The sequence below is a fragment of the Atta cephalotes genome, assembly GCF_000143395.1.
Source record: "Atta cephalotes unplaced genomic scaffold scaffold00002, whole genome shotgun sequence".
Lineage (NCBI taxonomy): Eukaryota > Metazoa > Arthropoda > Insecta > Hymenoptera > Formicidae > Atta > Atta cephalotes.
The window spans coordinates 10,676,960-10,686,952 of record NW_012130066.1 but is presented as its reverse complement, the minus strand read 5'-3'; the positions used below and the strand labels follow the sequence as shown (position 1 = coordinate 10,686,952).

Below are 9,993 nucleotides of genomic sequence, written 5' to 3'. Positions count from 1 at the left end.
GTTATTTTTTTATTAGTCTGCAGAGTAAAGATGACGTATCGCGGCTTCTCGAGCTGAGTAGCCGTCTTGATGGCCCACGAGTCGTGCTCGGTAATAAATGGTACTCGTACAGATTCCATGCATGGAAACTCATACTCAGATGTCGTTCCCTCTCCAAGGCACGCAGTATGGATAGTTTATTGACTTCATTCAACGATGATGAGGCATTCGCCATTGCATCTTGAACAATTCAAGTTTCGGCTCTGTCGCTGGATCTCCCACAATTGTTGTCATTGCACGTTCGTATCAAAATCAATTCGCATGTTAATCACTATGTGTTTATAATCTTCGCAAAAGCCAAACAACATGCTGAGCGGTACGTAAAAATTAAATTCATTCATCACGTGTTATTAATCTTTTCACGATCCGATCAAACACTGGACTCGGAAATCCTTTCTCCATATGTGCGAAGTCACCTGAATATGATGCATAGCCCTTCATATAATCATTCCAATGTTTCTATTGCGATCGATCTCTGTACCATTGAGTTCATATCGAATTTCATCAAATATAAACGCAACGCAAGCGTTGACTACTGATCTGCATTTTCTTCGTTTGACAACAATCTTCCTTTGAAGTTGAGAAAGCTTTCGCACGGTAGCATGTATAAATCCTGCTGCTGAATCGGTATTCTTATTTCATAACTATGTTCATGGTGTTGACGTACGGATTGTATGTGAGTTTCAATCCTGATGATGCGATCGTCAAAGAATGGCTTGTCTTCAATATTCAAAATATTAATCATCTCAGATATTTCGATAAAGTCTAAAGATTGTAAAAATTTAACGTTTGATGCAGCGAGTTTCTTTCTATTAGATCGAATGTTTTTGATCGTCTTTCTGGTAAAAATATCTCTAGTCTCTTTCGCCTGCTCATTCAAAACAAACATATTATTTTATTGTCGCCTCCGTGCAATCTAATGATGATCTCCTCTCCGCGAAAATTGAGCAATCGTCCGTCTTAATCCACAATGCGAATCATCAGATCTGTAACGCTCCGTACAATGATCGGTCTTTCTGATATCTCATATCCTAGTGACACGCTCGGCGAAAATTCATGTGCACGGACTTATCGTTGCTGTATGCGCCTGCGGTCACATTGCATTCAATACGAATAATATTTACGTTGAGGATATTTATCGATATGTTTGATTCATGTCACTGTTGCGGCTCCAACACGCGATTCGATCCCAACAACAATCCAATATTGTGTGGTTTGGTGAAATTTACTCGACAAGCGCATTTGATCTCACTTTTCATTATATATTTTATTATTAGAATGATTATTAGAATGATATATTGTTATTAGAATGAATAATCAATGGATATTTTTCTTTTTACGAAGCGTTTTCTTACTCGCAACATCATTAGGATGAAATTGTAGAATTGCACGTTTTAGATACTTGTTTATGTCATGTAAATACATACATATTATACAGGGTGAGCCATTTAAAATTTGGAATTTCATTTGACTCTAAAAAAAAAACGCATGAATATTTTTCAAAGTTTATGGCTTTATTGGAAAGGTAGTAAATTGCCATTAAACATGAAATACAATTTCATTCAAATGACTTCCACGGCTGGCTGCACAATACTCCATCTATCAATCCAATTTTTTCAGTACATTTCCCACTGTATTTCATCGATGGCAACTTTAATTTCATGTTTTAATTCTTGAATCGTTTCTGGCTGGTTAGCATAACACTCATCCTTGACGGTTCCCCATAAAAAATAGTCCAGCGGAGTCAAATCATAGCTGCGAGGCGGCCAATTGACATCAGCATTTTGGCTGATTATGCAATTTTCGAAGACAGTGCGCAAAAGATCGATTATAGCGTTGGCTGTGTGGTAAGGTGCGCCGTCCTGTTGAAACCAAATGTCGTCTGTGTCCTCCTCTTCAAATTTGGGAAGCAAGAATTCGTTTAGCATGGCGCGGTAGCCACTGACAATGACGGCAGCTCCTTGCTCATTTTCGAAGAAAAATGGCCCAATGATGCCGTCGAACCAAAAACCACACCAAACAGTCACTCGTTGTGGATGCATCGGCTTCTCCATGACGACGTGCGGATTCTCTGACCCCCAAATACGACAATTCTGCTTGTTCACATAGCCACCGAGGTGAAAATGAGCTTCGTCAGAAAAGATGATTTTTCGGTAAAAACGCTCATTTTCAACCAAGCATTGTTCAGCCCATTGGGCGAACCGAAAACGCATCAGATGGTCATGCGGCTTCAATTCTTGCACTAATTGAACTTTGTACGGCTTCATACTGAGATCTTTACTCAAAATTCTTCTCAAAGAAGTGCGTGAAATGTTCAAGTTTTGAGAACGATGGCCAGTTGATGTTGATGGTTGTTTAAGTACACTCTGAGCAACAATAGCAATATTTTCGGATGATCCTCATTGGATGAGCACGTGAACAAGTTGCTTTATCCAATAAGGATCCAGTTTGCCGAATTCGCTTCACAAATTGATCCACAAACTGCGTTGAAGGCATTTCTTTTCTATCAAATTTTCCACGTAAATTTCTTAGTTTCAGTCAGTTTGGGTTGAAGACTCACCACTTTGGAAATAAGTTTTCAATATTTCCTAATTTTGTTCAAGTGTTATAGCGACTCATTTCGTAAATGTCAAACAAAAACTAAATTTCTGATACGTCATAAATATTATTACGCCTTTCAAACTCAAAATAACCGATAGTTGAAATTCCAAAAGCTAGATGGCTCACCCTGTACATAATATACATATTATACATATTACTATACATAATATACATAATATATATATTAAATATATTATACATCATATACAAGTGTGTTTTTATTAATGAAAAATACATAATAATATGAAAAAATATGAAAAAAAGAAATGAATTTTTTTATAATAATATTTTATAATGTCCCCATGACAGTGTATCGATAGAATGGAACAACCGCTTATCATCGTATGGACTCAGAACGATTTTCGTTTCGGATACGATATATACTTCGTGCAATTTTGATCTTATGACTACTGTCATTTCATTTGTGTCAGAGACGTATAATCATTGATTATGGATCTCGCTATGACGTTACTCTTGACCCCCTTTGCCTTCTTAGTATCTTTTTTTATCATCGAAGGCGTACATTTGCCATCGCCCAAGGCGTACATTTTCGCTGTAAGCGAAAATTCCGATGAATTCGGTCATAATCGTATCATTGTTCTCATCTTTCATTAAACCGGGAACTTTTTTATTTACTAGCGTAATGTCGTAAGCATTGTCGATCGCGTAATCGAATCTATTGATTTGGCATTTCATAACAGCGTAGATATCATCGCATTCGATAAATAAGGCTGTGATAAATAAGGCTATCCATATCGGTATACATAATTTTATATTTTTCATGAAAGAGTGGTAACATGTACTCGTGGTGAAATTCGTATAAACATTTTAACGTATTAACGTATAAACATTTTAACGTATTAACGTATTAACGTTTTAGATATATTGAGGATGCATATATCTACGTACATCGGTTTGTCAAACTTCATCTCGAGTTTCCGCATTTCTATCGCTTCTCGGAAAAAACGCTTCTACTGTGAAAGTTTGATTTTGCGATCATTGCCTCTACGTATCTCCCATTACGAGTTGCACATTAACATGATTACGCACATTCTCCATGGTCTTGCGTTGTTCATTAATTTGAATAAGTTTTTCTCGAACTCATGCTTTGCTAAAGTCCTAAAATTTGTATTGAGTTCGATGTACTCACGAAGCCATGGAGATTGCGCGAATTGCAGTATACGATGGATCTTTGTAATGCGGAGACTGTAACGAGTACATTGCTGCAGATTGCGATAATGTATGACATAACGCTTTTTATCATACAATGTCGCAAGGAGCTTCTCTTCTCGCTTACCGAATGATTTCTCACGCGTTGAACAAAATGGAATAGATCGGAGTGCGCACCATGGATATGTTGCGGATACTCCAAGTCAACCTCGAGAATGTAATTCTCGGTGAATCTAACGCGACATTCATAACATCAAAATTGCCTACATCGTCGATCCAGCAAAAATCAGCATATGGCAATGGTTGACACTTTGCCCAACCGTACAGATTATTGACGTCATAGTATATTAGGTACGTCGATGAATCGTACGACCGTATGTATTTATTGTTGGCCTGCGCATATCTGTTTGAACATTGACTCAGACCACCACGATACCATGTTCGTCATACAACGTCGGTGAGAAATTCGAAATTGACGCGAGTATATTTCAACATCGCGTCCCACGTAAAACTTGATAGTGTATAATAATACGCATCGAGTCCATAATTCGTGATGCAACTATCCCGAAAATTCTCAAATATCGGTCAACAACAATACATCTGTTTTTAAGTACAGGTCGCTATATGCACCGAGAGTTCGAATGGAGAGCTGCCATACATTCACGGCGTGCGCATAATCGCTTTCGGATAAGGTGCCACGTGTCAAGGAACTATAAAAAGATTCGCGTGATGGTAACTCAGCTTCCTCCAACTTGTCGACGTAATCAACATACGTATAGAAATATACTTTTTCGCGTTAATAAATCGAAATTTTCTGCGGATAAATTAAAAAATTCACGCTGCATTATCCATAGTTTATTTTTATCGAGATACGATGAATTTTTCTAAACTTGATGCAAGAAATTTAAAACGAATATCAATAAAACGTAATTTTATATTATACAAATTTTCTTTTGATCATTTTTGTCTATGCTATCAACATGTTTCGTAAACGAAATATATTTTTCTTTCGTTATCGGTAATAAATCTACACATCCTTCGTAAGCGGTGACTTTCTTTGATGAAATATGCGTCATATCCCGATAAGTTATGAAAAACTGGAAATGCAATGTGAATCTTTGTAATTTAAATTGCAATTTGAATGCGCGGGGTCTTTATATCGCCCGGTGAGATAGCAATGATCGCGTGACACTCGTGTGTCATTTTTTGCGAACATCTTCTCATACACATGACAGTGCGTAGCGCTGTTAAATGTTATCCAATTGTCTCTCGTAAAATTTGCCATGGAAATGTTAATAGATAAGATAGTTTTGATATTATTTGCTAATTTTTTCATCGGTGAATCATGCTATGCAATCGTTATCACGAAGAAACTGATACTTCGATAGCAAATCATCGTATGAACAATGAACATATATATTAAAAACCTGATGATGTTGGTACATGTAGCTTAATGTTTCCATATCTTTCTTTTCCATCCTTTTCAGAGTACATTCCAGGTCGGCATATGAGACGACAAATGAGACGCGTTCCTTTCTGCAGTAATTGCTGAAACTTAACCACTTATTGTCCTCACTGAGCAATTGGACCGCGCAATTGTTAAATTTTCCACAGTCTGCTATGTGGATCTCTAGTTTTGCGCTAGATCTAAAATAATGTAAGCTTCTGGAAAATAACACAATTTTTATTATTATTTAAAAAAAGTGTTGCTGAAAATATTTATAATTTTTTTCTTTTTTAAATGTATATGAACTTATCACAGAAATATATTCTATTCTTTCTTGCTGTAATTCGCGATCTCACAAGGCGAGATAAATCCTTGATCCATGCAAAATGCCTGTATTATCGTTACATGGATCCTGTACATACAAGAGATTGACGTGTTTACCCCTCTTTTAATCGGTGAGCTATAATGGAAGAATTTCTTTTTGCTCCTCGATGAGGTAAACATTGATGGAGATGTTGTTAAGATTTTCGAATTTTCTTATTTGATTCAGCGTTGGGAACATAATGTCTGATAGATTTAATACCGTTGTATAATGAAGATACGAAGATGTCCGATCTGTTACTTTTAGTTAGATATAGAGCGGCAATCAGGCAAAACATGCATTGTCCATGGATCGCACATTGACCACCGCTCTCTTCATTTTAATTTTTCGCGAAAGTTCGATGCGACATCCCGCGTGCAACGGATTGTACTTCTTTACGTTTACAGTTAAATTCAACATACGCGACAGCGTCCACCCGCTATCGCGTTCCTGAAATTCTTTCAGCGATGTCAGTATAGGCTCGACTACGCGCGATGCATATCATTTTTGCAAAAATTCGGACGAACGGAAGAGTTTATAATTTTTCGTGCTTACATTTTTATCTGTACGTTTATCATCCGATACAAATTCACTATTTAACATTATGTTTATCTTAATACTATCATGTTTCTGAATAACATTTTGCGTTTCAGCACTATTTCTCTCGCATCTTCGAGAAATTGGCGAGGTTCAATGTGTTCGATGTGTCCAAAGTTTATCACGGCACCAGTCAATATATGGCTTTTGAACGCTGTATCTCGCGCCATCGAAGTCCCGCGTTATATCCGGCACCCACTTGCACAAAATGTTCGCGCACAGTATCCTTCAAATTTTCGAGTTTCGCGATACGAACGATCAACGATTGTTTAACACCAATCGATAATCGCGGCGTTTAGCACACTTCTGTTCTTCCAGCGATTCGATGAAATTATCGCAACATTGTTCCCACGCAAGAAATTTTTCTCGTGTATTTAATTGAGCGGCTTGCGCTATAAGATCACGTTCTGTTTGATCCATATTAAAATACTGTTTTTTATAATCGCTAAAATATAATTTTCAGTCATTAAAAAGTATAATTTTTGTATGTATTTTGTATTTTGATGTAAATTCCACATTTTTGACAAAAGACTAGATGGAAATGGGATATTGATGGTACATTATCATGAACAGACATATTTTATTGTTGTGACGTCGATCTCTTAAATAAAAAAAGATTCGATATCATTAAAGTGCATTCTTAGTATATGTGTCATTGTGCATTAGGCTTAATGACAGTTACCATGGTACATTAAAAATTAACTTGTATATTTTTTAAGATAAGTAAAATTCTAGATTGGATACATTGCTTGAAACTCATTTTTGAAAAAGATAATGGGAACAGTCAGACTTTATTGTCGTCGATACCTTTAGATAAAAGAGATTCGATATCATTCTTATGATGTGTGTCAATTTGGTATCCTTCAATCACGTCGCAACTGTTCTTCAAAGCATATAATATAATATAAAAAAATATAAAATAATAAAAAAATATTAAAAAATCCCCTTCATTTTAGGATAAAAAAATGTGGAAGGGAACATTGTTTAAAAGAAGAGCTCCGGACAACGTTACCGCATTCAGTCGTTCAGAGAGCTTCAACATAGTTCAGAGTTACTGCTAATTATAAGTTCTCCGAGAAAATAAAATATCTTAATCTTCTAAAATATCTAATCTTAAGCCATGAACTATTACGTTACAATTCAACAGAATGAGACGTGCAAGGGACGATAAGTTCATTTAATTTTATAAAATATTTTGCTTATATGTATTGTATTTTATTTTAAACGTTATTTGTATTTTTGTAAGATCTATTTATATATTTTCTTTTTTTAATGCGCATTTTCTCAAACATCGTCTAATACATCTTCGAATCTTCGCTACATGCTTCGTATTTCGATAAGGAAATATGCATTGACATCAACAGCATACAAATTTCTGGACATTGGGATCATTGTAAGATCTATATCTCATGTACAAATTGCGATTGGTGATAATCAAGATAACCGCATGTTCATATCTCAAGATACGTGGAAGACGTTTATCGAGAGGCGTGCAGATATCGAGCGATTAATGTAGTCAACAGTCCCATCATCATCACCGATTCAAGATTTAAATGTGGAACTTGTTAAAATATATGATACGAATAACGTGAAGTTAACATTAAATGGCACATGTTTGTATATGGGAAAAAGTTCGTGGCGATTTTTTAGTAAAATTAAAGTGTTTTTCTTAAAGTATTGAAATCAATTTATTTAAACCAAATATGCTGCATTATTTTCTATAATATTTGCCATTTTTGGCGCAGAGGCATAATTCCATCGCGATAGAACTTCTGTGATTTCTGATCGAAAAACTGCTTCAAGTGATTTTCACAGGCCTTTTGTGAAGCTAGCTTTACACCATTAAAAGAGTTCTGCAGAGACCTAAACAAATGAGTCTGAGGGTGCTATGTCAGGACTATATATGGTAGATGCATTAAAACTTCCCAACCAAGCTCTCGCAATTTTTGCCGAGTCATCAAAGATGTGTGTGGTCGAGCGTTGTCATGATGGAAGACGACATCTCTCCTATTGATTAATTCTGGCCTCTTCCTCTCAATTGTTTGTTGTAATCTCTGCAGTTGTTCACAGTAGAGTTCGAAATTAATTGTTTGATTGGACGATAACAGCTCATAGTGAACGATTCCCTTCCAGTCCCACCACACACACAACATCACCTTCTTCCTCGTCAATCCAGGTTTTGCGATTGCTTGCGCCTTCTCTCCTTTCTTTATCCACAATCTTTTTCTTGTTGGATTGTCGTAGGTGATCCATTTTTCCATTTTTCATCATCAGTTATCATTCTCTTCAGAAATGGCTCAATTTCATTCCGTTTCAGTAGCGTATCACAAATGTTAATTCGGTCCATCATGTTCCTAACACTCAACTCGTGAGCAACCCAAACATCGAGCTTTTTTTTGTATCCAGCTTTGTGTAAATGATTTAAAACTGTTTTGTGGTCGATGCCTAGTTTCCTGGCAATCTCCACAGTACTCATATGCTTATCACGCTCGACTTTTACCATGATTTCATCGGACTTTTCAGTGATTCGGTCGACCGGAGCGAGGTTCATCTTTCACATCGAAATTTCCAGCACGAAAGCGAGCGAACCATTTCCGTGCTGCTGATTTTGATAGAGTATCTTCACCGTAAATGGCTCAAATTTTTTCACAAGCCTGTGCAGCATTCTTGCCTTTATCGTAGTATACTGCAAAATGTAGCGAATTTTTTCCTTATTTATTTCCATTTTCAAAATAAAATATCTTTTGATTCACTTCACCGATTTCAATCTTTTTCAGCTCAAAATAAAAGTTAAAATGTCACTTTTTAAACGCACGTCTAGTGTTGCCTATGCGATTAGTTGCCAACTGCAGAGCATTTAATGTCATCTAGTAGGAAAAACGCCACGATCTTTTTCCCACACCCAATATGTTTGAAATAATCAATAATTATACTTTTCTTATTTGAGTTTGAGCAATGTGTTGAACATGTATTCTGAACGGAGTCAATATACGCACGATATTAGTAAGAAATTTGAATATTTTGTCATTTTTAAAACAAAATTGTATTACTAATAAAAGCGATGCTGCAAACATTTTGTACAAAATTTATATATGATAAAAATTCTATTATAGAATGTGAACTAATAGTCTATGGTTTAGATTACATATGTATGCATGATAAATGTATGTTAAAATATATATTCTTTTCTTCTAAAATTATTTTATCCTTAGTATCTTCGCCACTTCTTCATATCTTCATAATAATATTGAGTTAGTCAATAAGAAAGCGCGCTTGGCCATTTGTATTATATTGATAAAAAAGAATATTATTATAATTAGTGTTACCAGGTGATATTATTAAAAATTCATAAAAATATTATCATAATTAGTTTCTAAGTCGTATCATTAAAAATCGTAAATACCAATATTTACTTAATAAAATCATGTGCAAAAGAAGAAAAGAAAGGAGAGCGCAATGGTGAAAAGAGAGAGAACCCAAATAATAAGTATAAAACTGCAACGGATGGAAGAGAGAGAACTGTATCCTACAATGGGTAGGAGAGAGGACAATAGTTTAAAGAGAGAAAGCAACGGATGAAAGAAAGAAGGAATAAATCCCTTCTTTCCCTCTAACACGAATCTCGACGACGCGCTTCCCCTCTCTAGAACCTCAGCATCTGTGACTGCGTCCTCTCCACCCACGCGCCACACTAGAACCATCTGCTGGTTGCTGTATCTGTGAGTTAGAATCCTTTCTATTATCCTACGGAAGAGCAAGGAGGATGAAGAATTCTCGC

General features: G+C 35.9%; 1 pseudogene; it reads right to left on the bottom strand.

Moving 5' to 3' along the window:
- Positions 1-1,655: 1,655 nt before the first annotated feature.
- On the bottom strand, positions 1,656-9,082 carry LOC105623847 (annotated as a pseudogene).
- Positions 9,083-9,993: the final 911 nt, after the last annotated feature.